The sequence below is a fragment of the Scomber scombrus genome, chromosome 16 (assembly GCF_963691925.1).
Source record: "Scomber scombrus chromosome 16, fScoSco1.1, whole genome shotgun sequence".
Classification (NCBI taxonomy): domain Eukaryota; kingdom Metazoa; phylum Chordata; class Actinopteri; order Scombriformes; family Scombridae; genus Scomber; species Scomber scombrus.
Genome location: NC_084985.1, coordinates 16730547 through 16746277, shown reverse-complemented (window position 1 = coordinate 16746277; position 15731 = coordinate 16730547).

The following is a 15731-nucleotide window of genomic DNA, read 5'->3' as shown; positions in this document are numbered from 1 at the left end:
CAAAGCGACATCCACTTGTTAATGCATCTGAAGTAGACCTGCAGAAGAACGTATCATCAGCATTAGTGAGAGAGGAGAGAGACGAGATGAGAGGGAGGAAGAGGAGAAGGAGAGGGGGGGGACATTGTCTATGTGCCAATCAGCCCACTCAGCAGTCAGTCCTCGCCAGCCAGGGGGCCCGATGCGAGTGTCTAAAAGACACACACACACACACACACACACACACACACACACACACACACACACACACACACACACAAGTACACACACATCCACCTCCTCATTTTTCTCCAATCTCTCATCTAGCACCAGACTCCCCAGGCCTGTCCCTCTGTCGTCCAGGCAACGCATCACATTCAATCCAGTGTGCATCTAACTTGTTTGTTTCACTTCTGATTCACAATTGAATCAGATGGATAGGGTGCCAAGAAAGAGACACAGAGAGAGGGGAGAGGAGGGGGGCAGAAAAGGGTGAGAGAGAAAACGAAGGAGATCAGGGTAGCATGCAAACGAAGCTGCTGAGACAGAACAGGGACAAAGTTCTGAGTGCAAGGCAGAATGCCAGGTCTGCTCCTTTGAAACAGGATCTGTTGAGAAATTAGCATGACTGTCAAATTGCTATAATTGGCTCCTTCTTAAATGGGTGTGACAGCTGCTGATGGTTTTCTCCGAGGGGGGTTTTGTGATAAACAATCTTTTCTCTCGCTCTTTTTCTTTCGGGACATCATTTTGGTTGCAAACATCGGAAGGATTGGTAAACTGGAAGAGCGAGCTGTTCATGTATCAGCCTCATTTGTAGGGAAACAGTGTAATATTTGTAATTAGAAGCAAGACAGATAATCATCATAGGGAATTATGGCACAGCTGCCAGAGATAAAAGTGCATGTCTAGACTTTAAATAACGATGGTATTTGCTATTGCTTAGTCTTCAAAGGGACTCCCACATCAGGCAAATATGTATTTGCCCTTATTTGATGGTCTTTATTTAAGTTCAAAATATTTACATCATGAATAGATTTAGCTGTAAAATGCAGTGTGATGGAGCTTCTTTTTCTGAGGTAGTTGGTAAAACAATGGGATTGTGTCACCAAGGTCAAACCAATTAGTTAAGTGCAGTGGAAGAGTGATTTTCAATCACGGGTAAACACAGAAACAAAATTCCCTCCATCCCAGCTGTGAGCACAAGGACACATGAGTACAGAAATGTACACATGTAGGTAAACAGAAGCATAACCCACATCAGAGATTATCAGTCCAGCTGTATGAGTCAAAGGCAGGCGACATGGGGACCCACTGATGGTGCCCCTGCTGAGCTCGGGGGCCCTTGTCTCCCTCTGTCTGCTCCTGATAACACTGTTAGAATTGTTCCTCAGCTACCCTTCACATTAATCAAAAACCCTGGGACAATATGATTGTTCATAGCCTTTTCGCATATTGGTGCTTTCATTGCCGCTGGCCTCATAAAAACATGCTCACCTCACCAGTAAATAATGTATATCATCAGCGGCTGCAGCACCAAAGTCGTGCTCCCAAATGAGCGACTGGAAACTGTCAGCGCATGACCGAGGATTTTTAATATCTTCTTATTCACTCCGGTTGTAACAGCCATCACACGGTGTAGCTTCATACCAGGCTTACATTCTTTAGTTCCTTAAATTATGTTTGCCAACTTACAATTTACAACTTAGTCTACTTCTTAAGATGTGTGTATGACTTATTCCCATCAGTGATGATTTCAAACTGCTGCTGTTATAAGAAATTAATGATTACCTTCAATAAAGAAAACTGGATTCGAAACATCAAAGTTTAAGTTTAATTTATTTAGCTTGTACAAGCGGAGCATTTACCAATGCAACAGACAGTTACAATAGAAAAGGCTCATCCGTCGAGTGCTGTCAGGTAGGTTTTATGCTGTTCTTCTACCTGGGCTGCCTCAGTCGCCTCCCATAACTGACAGATATTTTCATAGACAGCATCACATCTCTCAATAGTTGGCATACATATTCCCTTAATCAGTAGGCAAACAGAAGTTCAAATAGTGACTCCCCCATCACACAGAGTTGAATTCTCTTTCTGCCAGTCTCAGCAAACCGTTGAGACAGAAAGTATTAAAACTGTTATGTAAAACAGGAACACACACACACACATTGTATGAATTAAAACATCTGAAGTACAGTATAATCCTAATTTTTATAACATCTACTTTCTGCGATATTGGATGTACTGCAAGGTGAATATTTTCCTTTGATAAAAGTTTCATGCTAGCGGCATGCTAACACTAGTAGGGCTGAAACTAATGATTAAAGCTACTCTTACCTTTATTGCATTTCACACAGCACTTTGAAAAAACTTGAACAGCAACAACCCCTCCTCCCTGCTATGTCCCACCCCCGCACTCCCTTACCCTCCGCGAACGCGCACTATATATATATATATATAGTTTTCTTTTTCCCCGTGGGAGCGGCTGGAGGTTGAAGCCGTTGCCCGCTTTTGTCGGTCATTGTCAGTCGCTACTGTCTGTTTACGGCTATCTCCGTGGATCATGGATGTATTATAATGCCGTGGATCCACAACAGACTCTCTTCTGGGTGGGGGTGCGCGCGATTACGTAATGCGGAAGGGGAAAACAGGCAGGTCGCTCGGCCAATCATATCATTCGGACCGAATGATATGATTGGTCAGAGTTTTCACAGAATATTATGAGAATGGAATAATGATTAGTTTCTATGCCTGGTGGCTCTCTCTAACATTTTAGAGTGCCATTACCGTATTAACAGCATTTTAACCTAACCAAAAAATGTGTAAAAATGTAACAAAGGTAAGGGTAGCTTTTATTCATTCTGTTGTTTATTTTTCTTGATTAATCAGTTAGTTGTTTGTTCTATAAAATGTCAGAAAATGTTTTTGGTTTTTTTAATGTTGATCATGGGTTTTTTCAAGACATCCTCAAATGTCTTGTGTTGTCCTGTTCAACAGTCCACAACCCAAAGATTTTCAGTTTACTTTCATCAAAGACTAAAGAAACCAGAAAATGTTTGAGAAGCTAGATTAGAAAAATGTGGACTTTTTTCTTTAAAAAGTAAATAGAGGCCTTTCATTTTAATAGTTGCCAAGTAAGAAGGTAATCGACTAATCATTGTAGCTATAAATACTAGCATGGCAACATGCTCACAATGACAATGTTAGCATACTGATGTTTAGCAGCTATAATGTTTACCATGTTCACCATCTTAGTGTGTAAACTTAAACTTTTGAAAGGAATAGAAATTTGTGTTGAGATCATCCGTTAAAATAAAAACCTTATTTTCACCCTCGAGATCTTTTAGAACCTGAGCACATTAAATTTACATTTCACTGATATATTGCAGTTGTTATCTCTTTCAATAGAAAAGCAGGCTCTATTGAAAACACATTATCCTAAGCAGTCAGGAAATGCAGCCATTGATCATTTCAGCCTGTGTCCTTGTAGCCCATTTTGAAGCTCTGTCACTTTAAGGAACACCCTCATAATTAGCCTCACATCATTTCTGAGTGAATCTGAAATGGTGTCAACATACACATTCCCTGTCGCATCTGGTGTATCTCTCATTGAACGTGCATCTTTTACAACCAAGCAAGGATTACTGTTCTGTATGTGCAAGGATGCTTGATGCATGTCCACCCTGCAGGAGACCTCTATACCCTTTAAAGTTTTGAGTGGATTCCAAATGAATGAATAAACCATAATGACAGTGCACTGGTGGGAGCTGGGAGCTGAAAGTGAACACCTGTCACTGTCAGCAGTCTGCAGCTCCCTGCCCAATGACTGGCTGATTCACAGAAGGTCACCTTGTGTCTGTACACACTCAAAAAATGGAGGTACAAGACAAAAACAGTTCTGTACTTACAGGTACACATTTGAGGAATGTTCCCTCAAAAGTACAATATAGGTCTTTAAGAGGCCAGAAGTGCAACTTTTGACTAACAGCATTAGTGATTTAAAACAAAAGAAAGAACAAATTTGTACCATTTCAACTCTATAAGGGTACCTGCAGCATTGAAAAACATATGTAGCTCATACAAAAACTACTATTGTACTAATTTTAGTAGTAGTAGAAGTAATAGTGGTAGTAGTAGTATAGTTATAGTTAAGGTATTTAGAGCTATTATTATTCATTTTATTTTTTTTAGCTATTATTATTGACTTCATTTCTACAAAGCCTGCATTTATGCGTTGTGTTGTGTTGTGTTGCGTTGTGTTGCGTTGTGTTGTGTGTTGCTTAAAAGACAGAATGTACTTATTGGTTTAAAAAACGAAAACACAATATGGACTTAAGATTGACTAGTAAAAATATTCTTTTGTGACGACACAATGGGGTTTCTAAGGGTGTTACCATATACACACCATAGCAGGCACAGCAACCTAAACACACATTTGTACCAAATTAAAAAGAAATACAAAAAACAAAGCTCATTCAGGTAATTCAACTTAAATTTCAGTCATTCAAAAAGCATATATTTAAACAAATAGTGCACTCTGTCTGAACATTGGACACAATTAAACACATAAAACATTACAAAATTATTAACATGGTCGTCTAATGCAAGCTGTAACCAAAATGTGCAAATTAAGTGTGTATTTATAAGGAGAATAACTGAAAAGTGTAGCTAAGAGACTGACTGTGTGGGTGTGTAAGAGGGTTCACTTACTTAGACTCAGCACACGAGGGTCGACTGACATAGAGAGGTTGGCATGCAGACTCACAGCTCACTGAGTGAGAAAGACACAAGAATGAAAATTGAGCACAGAATAAGAAAAAAGAGAAATGAAACAACTGAAATGCAGAAACAAACATTTTAAATAAGGACACCTAACTTAACTTTATGAAGTGACATCAAGTTCTTCAAAAGAGTGAGAAGATTCGCTGTGAGCTCGTCTGTCTCTTCATCTGAGCAGAAACAAGTTAAGTCCCAAAATCGATCTTTTTCAAAGGAGCACCCTGGCAGTTGAGTGCTAGCGTGCATGTATCTTTACCACACTGGACCTGGTTTGACACCGGTTTCTGACTTGACTAACTAACAGCGGAGTCCCTTATGGACTTTGGATTTTGACAAATAAAAGCCCAGCTGGATCATATATAAACTGGGTCACAAAATTGACTGATTGGATGTTATATATGCAACTGGAATCAGATCTACATCAAATGCATACAGCGATCTGTGACAATTATTCTGATTGGCTGATGGTAGGCGTGATTTTTGGAATAGGAGTATTAGGGGTTTTTGCAAGGAGGAATTGTGCAGAATGTCAAATGAGTCAGACTCATAACCGTGGAGTTATGGTTATTTATATACTATATCATGATGCTTTACCATTTTTTGTATTATTCCTTTCTTCACTGACATTTAGGGTAATCCAAATACTGCATGTTATGCACCCAATTAGATGATGAATGGATGAAATTAGTGGTAAAAATAAAATAAAAGTGCAAAAACTGCCATATACCCATATGTCTCCCAAAAGGGTAACAAGTGACAAGCATTTGTACCATTTTAGGCACATACTGGTATTTCTATTTTGGAGTGTGTAGGACCTGAGCAGAGGATTGGCAGCTGGCAACTCAGCATTGGACTATGGGCTACTCCCACTGAGGATAGAGAGGGTGACACTTTTCATAACTGAGCCCTATCTGCTGTCAACAAAAGATTCATTTCTCAGCTTTTGAAGCTTGAATCACTCAGGCTGTCCTCTGTTTCTCCTCCTCTGTCCTGTCTGCTTTGTCAGGAACTTTTGGTCTGTTTTTACATTTCATCTCTGGAAGACTTTTTTTTTCCTTTTCTTCTTTCTTTTTTTTTTTTTTTTACATCTCCTGCTTGTCAGTTTCTTTTTTATATTATATTACCTTTCTCTCTAAAACTCCTTGTTTTGATCACTATTTATTCTGCTTCTCTGATGGGGACTCTTTCTCTCCCTGCTTGTCTACGGGTATGTCTATATGCACATACACACACACACACACACACACACACACACACACACACACACACACAAAGACACACACATTTCTCGCCATGCACACCATGAGCCATTGGGCTGGAACAGTAGCACTCATGGAAGCTGACATGGTGAAATCAGTGGTCACCCAATCCATCACTGGAAATGAGAACGAGCATTTCCTTCTGATGAAGTTTTCCATCAGTGGATGCCATTCTGCTTCGAATATCACATCCAAAGGACAAACTTAAGTTTCTATTAACTTCACATATAGCTTCTGCATGAGAAACAAAGTTCAGTAAAGTATTTAGTTTGCAAACAGATATCCCCTGAAAAGTGGTGTGATTTTTTTATTTTTTTTAAATCCTCTCTGCCCCATAAGTAAAAGAAGCATCAAATCAATTTCACCTCAGGTGTCAACACACGATGAAATAAGGGATTTCATTCAAATCAAAGCAAATTCCCCCACAAACTACAGGCGATCAGCCCGGTGAGGCTTAGTATATGTTGACGTTTGCATTATCAAAGTCAAACTCCAACAGCTTAAAAGTGCTTCTAGGGGCATCTCAAAATGTCTGAATGCCTGTTCCTGCAACACAGCTCAGTGAATTTACAGGAAATCTGTGATCCAAATCTCTCCATCAACTCAATGGACCTTTCAAGGCCATTCCCTGGTGCAAGCACCCACACACACACACACACACACACACCCATACAGACAGCCATGCACATGCAACCACACATCGTTGTACACGCTCAATGTGTACACTGGGCAGATACAATTGTGTAAATACTTAATGAGGAATGTTTTTTAATTCGCTGAAACTAAATCCCCATCACACTGCAATGAAGGTGGATTATAAGGTTGAGTTAGCATTTCTTAAGTGCTGCTATAACACAGACCAGCTGGATATGCAGTTTGTGTTTGGCATCATGAATGCACCTGAAACTTTGTGTTGATTTGCTTCCTTTGGTGCTCTTGTGTTGCTTTGACAGCTCACATATCAAAGTTTGCAGTCAACCCCATACGACCCACTTTTGTCGCAGTGTTTTAAAATTCTCATTTCTCTTTTCATTATGTTTTTATTTTCTCATCCCTTGTAGGAGGGAAAGATCTATACCGCACCACTGAAGAAGGCACACATTGTACTGCTGGTAGTGGTTGTTTTGTGTGCTGACTCTGCAGTGGGTGAAAATGTCTCTTATTCATTCTAAAACTGCTTATTCTATTTCAGAGTGACTGCAAGTGTATCCTTGTATGTTTTTAGATCTTTTGTCTGACGGTAGACAGACTCTCATGGAAAATCTTCATGAACATAAATACAAAAAAAAACCCAAAACCAAACAGGAGACCAGAATCAAAGTTTCACTCTGCTTGCTGCACTATGACTACTAAAAACATCACACCACATCTCTGAGATATTACTTTTTCTTTATCTCTTAGTATTTTCCTGATACATGAAAACCTCAGTGACGTCTGCCACCAGATATCAAACATTGTTCAGAACTTTTTTGCTGAACACTTGGGCAAAGTTTTTGTTTCTTTATTGACTGATGCATCACTGTCACTCCTTGTCTGAAACTGAAAAGTGGCAGCTGTCTCTGAAGCGCCAGTTTTAATAAATCATCCCCAGTCAGTCTATTCTCCACTCTCTCCACTCTCGCCCCCCCATCCTCTTCCTCTCTAGCTTCGTCCTTTTCACAATTTATCTAAGCTTGCCTTTCCCTCCTCACCACTCTCTATCTCTGTTTTGCCATTCTCTTTTTTCCCTTTCCTTTCCCTATTCTGCTTGCCTGTCTTTTATCTCTCCCAGCTGCCAATCTCTCCGTCCCTCTCCTACCATCTATAACTCCCCCGCTTTAATACTCAGCTCTTCTTCCCTCTCTCTCTCACTTTCTTTCTTGCTCTTTTCCGGTCTCTCTTCAGAAGCTTTAATCATTGCTAAGTTACTCAAAAAGAGCCACTTCCTCTGTCATTTCCCCCGGGAGTGCTGTTACATTGAGCTCTTCCTAAAAGCTCAGGGCCCTTGGAGGGAATCGGGCACTGTGGGTGCACTGTGGTGGCAGAAGTAAGGTATAATTAATGGAGAAGAAGCTCTCCCTCGCTCACTCTTGCCTTTCTGGGGCATGTTTTCTTTGCTCTTATTACACATATTCTCCTAGTTACTCCTCTTTTAGTCATCTTTGCCTCTATAATAGGCACCAAACACACAATGCACACTGGAACGGACTGAGGAATTGATTGCGCTGCCACATAAGCTATCTCGTAAATGACCCTGATGTATTGGCAATCCGTCATCACAGTGCGCAAGCCTTTCTTTATGAGGCCTTGGTGTCCACTCTTTGTCTTTGAGTACATTTAATACGCTGTAATAGATTATGAGCATCCAACCATATTATAGTTTATTCCTTTGTCTATACTTGCACTTCAGCATGAATGACTTCACATAAATAATAATTTATTAGCCCAGAAATGCAGCAGAACTGATGGCTGAACAGTGTTGTAATGTGTCTCTTTTTTGTCACTTTATTTCTCCATATCTAATTTTGTTTCTTGTTCAGAGCACAACGCCCGACAGTATGTCATTATCAGACAGTCTTTTAACCTGGTGGCATGACATTGAGCCTAGAGTGCCTGCCATGTCACATGCTACACACACATCCAATCTAACAGAAAGTGACAAGACACCTGTAACAAGAGGACTTGGCTCTGGGCTACCTCCCACTCTCAACCCTTCCTTCAGACTCTCTCTTCATCTCTCTTGCTGCGAAGTGAATAAATTCCTTGATATTGTTGCTGTACCATTACTATATGAACTAGGCCGTTAGAAGGGGAGATTAAACTGCAGCAGCAGCAAGGGGGATACTCTCTCTTTCTCAATCTGTAACTGCTGATTGCAGACACAAAGTGCACTGGTGCGGAAAAATATGCGGCACAGCAAATCCTTGTTAAGACCCAGCAATCTGTTAGATCTCAGACTGATGTGTCCTGCTCACTTCTCTGGGTATAAGATGCACATTTTTCTTTTAGATAATTAGATGCTTTACAAGGTCAGGCATTTGTCAGCATGGGGTTTTAGATATAAGTTGTTTTATGGGTAGTGGAGCTATAAGGAGAGAACATGAAGTATCAAGGGCATGACTTGTTCTATCATTCTGTAATTAAAGGAGTAAGTCTTATACATTTTAGGATATACTCTTATTCGCTTTCTTGAAGAAAGATTGACACCACAGTCTTGTCTTTACAGTCAATATGAAACTACAGCTTGTTAGCTTAGCTTAGCATTAAGACTGGAAACAGGAGGCAACAGCTAACTGGCTCTGTCCAAAGGTAACATCTTACTACCAACATTTCCAAAGCTCACTAATTAACACATTATGTCTTGTATGTTTAATCCATTCAAAAAATTGTGGCGTTACGGGGACAGGATTGTCAAACAACCAGGAGACTACAGGAAGTCACTACCTGAACAAGGAATATTTTAGCATATAACCCCCTGCAAAACCACAAACTGTAACTTCTAAAGATTGAACAGAGATGCTGGTAGGCAGAGCCAGAATAGCTGCCTCCCTGTTTTCTGTCATGCTAAGCTAAGCTAATCAGATGTTGGCTATAGTTTATTTAACACATAGATGTGACAGCAATCATCTAATTCTTAACATGAAAGTGAATTAGTGTATTTTCTAGAATGCCAAGCTATTCTTATTTAGTCATCCTTCAAAATGTTGAATGTAAACATCCAAACCAAGTGGAAGTGAACTGCAAAGAAGTTCTTCTGAAGTGGTAATGGTTAATCTCGCAGTCCACAAAAAGATGTACACCAATCATAACATCACATTTCACATATATATCATAATGTGATATATGTGTTATTTCACTCTAAGTCTCCAGGAGATATGTCACAAACATATTTGGTGGTGCTTGGGGCTATGTACTACTAGTAAATAAATAATACTGCTTCTGAGGCATCTGCACCAGTATGGGGTAAACACAGTCAGCCAATATCAGCTCACGCAGCATTCAGCAAATAGCCTCTTTTCAATCCCTCTGGTAAACAATCCGGGTGGAGGGAGATTGAAAACAGCAAGCATCCGCACCTGGATTTACATTCCAATCAAGTGACACCCCTGTCAGAAAATGGCTTCATTTTCTCTACCCTAAAGCTTACACGCACACACTCACACACACTCCATTATTACAAAAATGCACACACACAAAAAAGCACACCTGAGGTGGTCAAATACACATCCACTTCTCCTCACCCCACCATCCTCCCTAACACACAGACACACACACTGATTTCCAAGTCTGAGTTGTTGGAGCAACAATGCAAGGTGAACGGTCACATCTTGTGGCAGAAAGCATTGTGCTGCATGTCTGTCCCCTTTCCCAACTCCCCCTGGTCCCCTCATATCTCCTCCTGTTATTGAAATGAACACAAAGACAAAGGCTATCTTGTGTCACGTTCTGCCCTCTTCATCTGTTCTGTATGATTGGAGCCTGGGGGATGACAAGGAAGCAGTTAAAGGTGCTCAGAGAGTCAGTGCGTGCCTCTTCAGCACCTGCCTGCCTTGCTCAGATGTACATCACTGTTAACCTTGTCAGGAGCTATTGCCTCACAATGATGTTTGCTCCCTGGGAAAGTCAGAAGTACCGCTTCATATGTTGTAATTCAAAGCTCATTAACAACTTATTTAGCTTGCCTTGTGTTTATTGTTTCAAAAGAATCCTAATCCTCAGTTGTACTAACTTTGCTTTAAATGTCACTGGGGAGTTGTTCTCTTAGGGCTGCAGATAGGTTTGATAAGGCACGAGTGGAGTTTTTCCTTGCTGGTGTAACCTGGTGCTTGCCCATGGGAGAATGTTAGGTCTCTATAAAATAAGTATGGTTTACACCTACTCTATGTGAAAGTGCCCTGAGATAACTTCTGTTGTGATTTGGTACTATATAAATTAAACCGACTTGACTAAATTGACTTGACACAAGTTTTGAATCTAAACTGAGCACACTAAGCATATTGCATTATAGTCCAGAACAAATCATCCTTGACCTTGTTATCATTACACATACAACAGGTATTATACTTTATTACTTTATTTTATACCTTTTACATATGAGATAGGACAATTAGGACAATCAGAATACTAATTTGGAAAAGTACACTGAGAATGACAGTAAAGCACAAGCTTGTAGAATGAAAAGCAGGATCGGCAGGTACGCGATTGATGGGATCCATCTGTCCTAGGAGCTGCTGTGGGCAGACAAAGAGGAAGATAGGCAGCACCACTGGCTGCAACACAAGACACGAGCGGGGAGGAGAGGCAGGACCCATGTCCTGTGTTGCAGCCCCTGGCCCAACCAACAGGTCACCTTCAGCTCAGGCCTGCAACAGCTGATCCACTGTGAAGAGGAAGACAAGGAAACACAGAGGAAGGAAATGAGGGAGGGAGGGCGGGAGGGGGAGAAAGAGAGATACAGTCAATTACAATAGATTCTGTGTGTGAGAAAGAGAGAGTGCAGATGGGAGAAAATGAGAGGAGAGTGACAGAGTGGTGGGACTAGAGATGGGAGAGGAAAATGAACGGGAAGGGTAATAGAATGACGGAAAATACTAATGGAAAGCGAATGAGAGCGAGAAAGAGAGCGCCAAAAGGGCGATGCACCTACACAGACACCACATTCATCACCTGGCCAATGAAAATAGCCTTTTTCACCTTGTGAAGAGGGGGTTGGCCTTCCCAGTTATTTCTTATCCACACCGCCCAACAAACAGAGAAAAACGCTCCTCTGGCCCAAATTGCCTGACTAGAAGGTTAATGACTACTAGTGCCAGGGGTCCACAGAAAAAGATCTGTCTGCAGGGTCCTTATATGGAAGCTCTGTCGCAAAATTGGAACGTGTCATGTGAAATAAATGTAATCATTATCATAGTTGCATGCACATTGAGAAGAAACAAGATCCGTTGGGACGATTTGGGTGTAAAGATTGAGATGTATAAAGGCAAACTGATGTTTATACTGTCCATTGGTCTCATAGGCAAACAGTTTGTCATCAAAAACTTAGAAAGCACACAATCAATTCCCAAACCACAGCCAAGCCTATGTTATTCTCTCTCATTTTCTTCTCATCTCTCCCGGGGAGTCTGCAATGTAACAGGCATTAAAAGGTCATAGCTGAGTGAACTCTAAGCTGCATGTGTCACAAACAAAGGTCTGAAAATGTCATGGCTTCACAGACATGTCCTTATATCTGCATAAAGGAATATCAACGGGCAAAACAGCAAAAACAGTTTTTCGGTGACATTTACCCCAAATTTCTGATATAGTGTATTCCTGTCAGGTTCATTCCAATCTCCCAGTGCTTTCAAAGATGCTTACATCAGCCTCACTGGTTCAACCAGACTTTTGCTTTTGTGATGCAGTACGGTTAGGCAATTACATTAGTATCTTTCTCTCGCCTAGTTCCTTGTATGAAAATGGGTCCAACCTAGATTTGAGACTACAGGGATATGAACTCAGAGGACAGATGAAAGGAGCTGAAGGACGAAGCAAGCAAAAAAGGAAGTATAGGAGAGCCGAGGGCAAAATTCTATTCATTTAACCCCTTTTTTTCCTAGTTTTTTTCAGAACAAGGTTGGAAAAGAGAACACAAATTAATGCAGTTGGGATTTGAAAAGGTTTTGGGTCGTAGTGAAGTATTTGGAAACTTGAAACATATCAATGTAACACTTTGGGAATGATCCTTTGAGGTATGCTATCAGGAATAGATGATCTTCTACATGAGGCATAACCGGACATTTGCACTTTTTGTCGCATTGCATTCCTGCTTTCATATAGGACATTTGACAAAATCAGCAACTAATAATGGATGGCACTACAGAAAACTGCTCAAGGCAAGTTGGCTGTGCTGAGAAAGACGCCACCCAGATTCTACATTTAATCGTTTACGTGAATTGCCTTTCATTACCGCTACAACAATGGGTTTTGACAGAGCTGAAATTACTTTGCCAGACAAAATGCCACAGACTCAATGTGCAATTAATTGCGACTTATAATTGAAGTATTGATGTTGAGTAATACAGTACTAGGTCCCACTTATTCTCCATAATCAGGACAATGATCACACAGGGTGTAATGGATACGTGCCTTGCATCCCTTTACCAAAACTTTATCATTTGAAAGGATCCTCTCCTATTCAAAGATCCACACAATGGATGACTCAACAATGGTGCATTGTGCCGGCCTTAACAATGGTGTGTCTCCTCTGATCAGTATGTGATATGGTGGCAGAATTTTATGTTTGCTGGCAGATCACAGGGAATTCAACAACTGCGGAAACAATCAGATTTCCAGATCCCCACATTTACATAATGCCAGAGCCCCTATCTTGCCCCAGCTCCTTAGTTTATGTTCATTAGTAAACTCGTTAATGATGAGACAGATATGAGGGCTCGGTGAAAAAAATACATGTCAAATTTCTCATGGCAATTACTCAGACTGTTCATTATATTGCATTAGACAAAACACATCACATCCATAATGTCAAAGTGATGACAATGGGGGGAAAAACTACACATGTACGCATTAATTTGCATGTGTATGCACATCAGATATGCATGTATGCTTGAGGTCCTTGAGCCTCCAGATTGGCTCTGCTTCAATCAGTTAGCTATCTTGGCTTTGACTTAGGAGGAAAAAGAAAAGGCCTGTCTGGCAGCTTCTTTGGGTGTGAGGCTTTGAGCCCATTCAATTTACTTAGCAAGGCAGCAGTGAGGTAACATGCAGGCACCAGAATCACTGCAACGAAATTCGCAAGAAAACTTGATCTTTAATGATAGCCTTTGGATTACTCAGATAATAGGTCACATATTAAGGTAGTCTGTCAAACACAGCAGTGCAACATTCCCATTACATTGATTCAAAGCTAATGTGCAAAGAGGCTTACCAATAGCCACTACCTTAAAAGTTGTGTAAGCTTGTCAGTGCTTATGAAAAGCATATAATGGGAGAAGGTTGCACTATTCCCTGCTATTTCTCTCCTTGTAATTCTCCATGGATACACAACATGTCACAGAGACCTTAACTGGTCCCTTTACTGGGTCCTTCTCCTTGGTGTGTTGTGAATGAGCCACTGTTTTCTTGGGTTCTGGATGCCGGGTTCATCCTGATCCAAACAAATACTGTTTGTAGAACTAACATCTTTGTTCTCCTCAACCTGATTATGCATAGTGTAGCGAAGTAGCCTGTACCAGTAGCTATGCTTCCCAAGCACACGCACCAACTAGTGCGCATACAATGGGGTCCAAAAGTCTGAGACCACTTTCCCATTCAGTACATATCCACTGCTCTTGTTGCCTAAAAAATGACTTGATCTATAAATAATTTTGTTCCAAGGCATTGGTTAAAGAGTGTTAAAAGAAGAATAGGTAACAAGGTCAAATCACCAGATCACCACCTCCTTTTGAGATTTCACATATTCATCCATTAAGAAGTAGGTCCAGAAAGTTTTTGTTGAAAATAGAAGAACAAAGTCTCTTGGCCTGTTCATGTGCAGCTTCCAGTAACAGATGAGTGACTCAGTCCTCTTCACAAAAAATCTCCACAGAGGTAGTAGTCACTTCAAACCACAAATGTTGAATATGAAATTATATTTATCTCTCAGAGTAGGTTTGTGAAACAGCATTTCAAAGCCATCAGACTACTGAATGTGAATGTATTCGAATACGAGAGCTGTTGTCCTTGAAATACTGTGTGTCTCAGAACTCCTGGAGAAGCAAACTTAAAGACAACTTCCAGCTTACGCACAGAAAATATTATTTTGAGCAAATGATTCTGTGACCTTGGTCCTCCCTTACTCTGTGTTGCATCAGACGATTCATACACATTGTGATTCAAAGAATGACTGAATGCATCACAAGCACTGGGGTTGCTTGAAGAGTGCTTATTCTCTAAATAATGCATAAAAGGATAAATGCTTGATAACCTAGGAGCAGAGGTTTGCAAACCTTAGCCAAACAACAGTACATGTTCACACACACGCACACCCATGCACAAACATGCATATTTGCATTGAAAAACCGACAAAAAGATTTAATCACAAGATCCTAAAGCTCAATACACAAAGCTCTAGCAAGACTGCATTAACAAGATGTTTATAAGCAAAGGAAACAAAACAAATGCAGTCAGTTATCGGGATACAGCATTAAAACTGACTCATTGAGTGACCTTATCAATATTAATTGAAGTGGTTAATTACATTCATTACAGAATACAGACTGTTAAACTCAGCAATGCTCCAGCGAGAGATGTGTAAAACACTGCAGGAGAATGACCTCAGATAACAGCTGCAGACAAATGCATATCTGCGAATCGCATCAGTATGCTGGAGAAAGCTGATTGAAGTGGACCCTTGAGTTGTTATTGCTGCATGAACTGCATGAAGTCGTCACAAAGATGTACAGCATGCACAACTGACTGTAATCACACATGCATGCACTTGAGCACACACACACAAACACACAGCAGTGCAGCACATTGTGCCTTTTCTCCCGAGCTTTCTCAGCACTATTGGAGTTGGTGTTGCGTTTCAGAAGCTGGCTCGATGGCTGCTGTTGGGATTGGCTTTTCCCTGCAGATGCTGACAGGACACTTTGGGATGTCTCTGCTCCCCTGTGAGGTCCTCCATAGGTGAAAGAAGAGTCCTGTTGGCACCAGATCTGTTTTTTCCACAGCACAGTGCAGACAGGTGTGGTAACC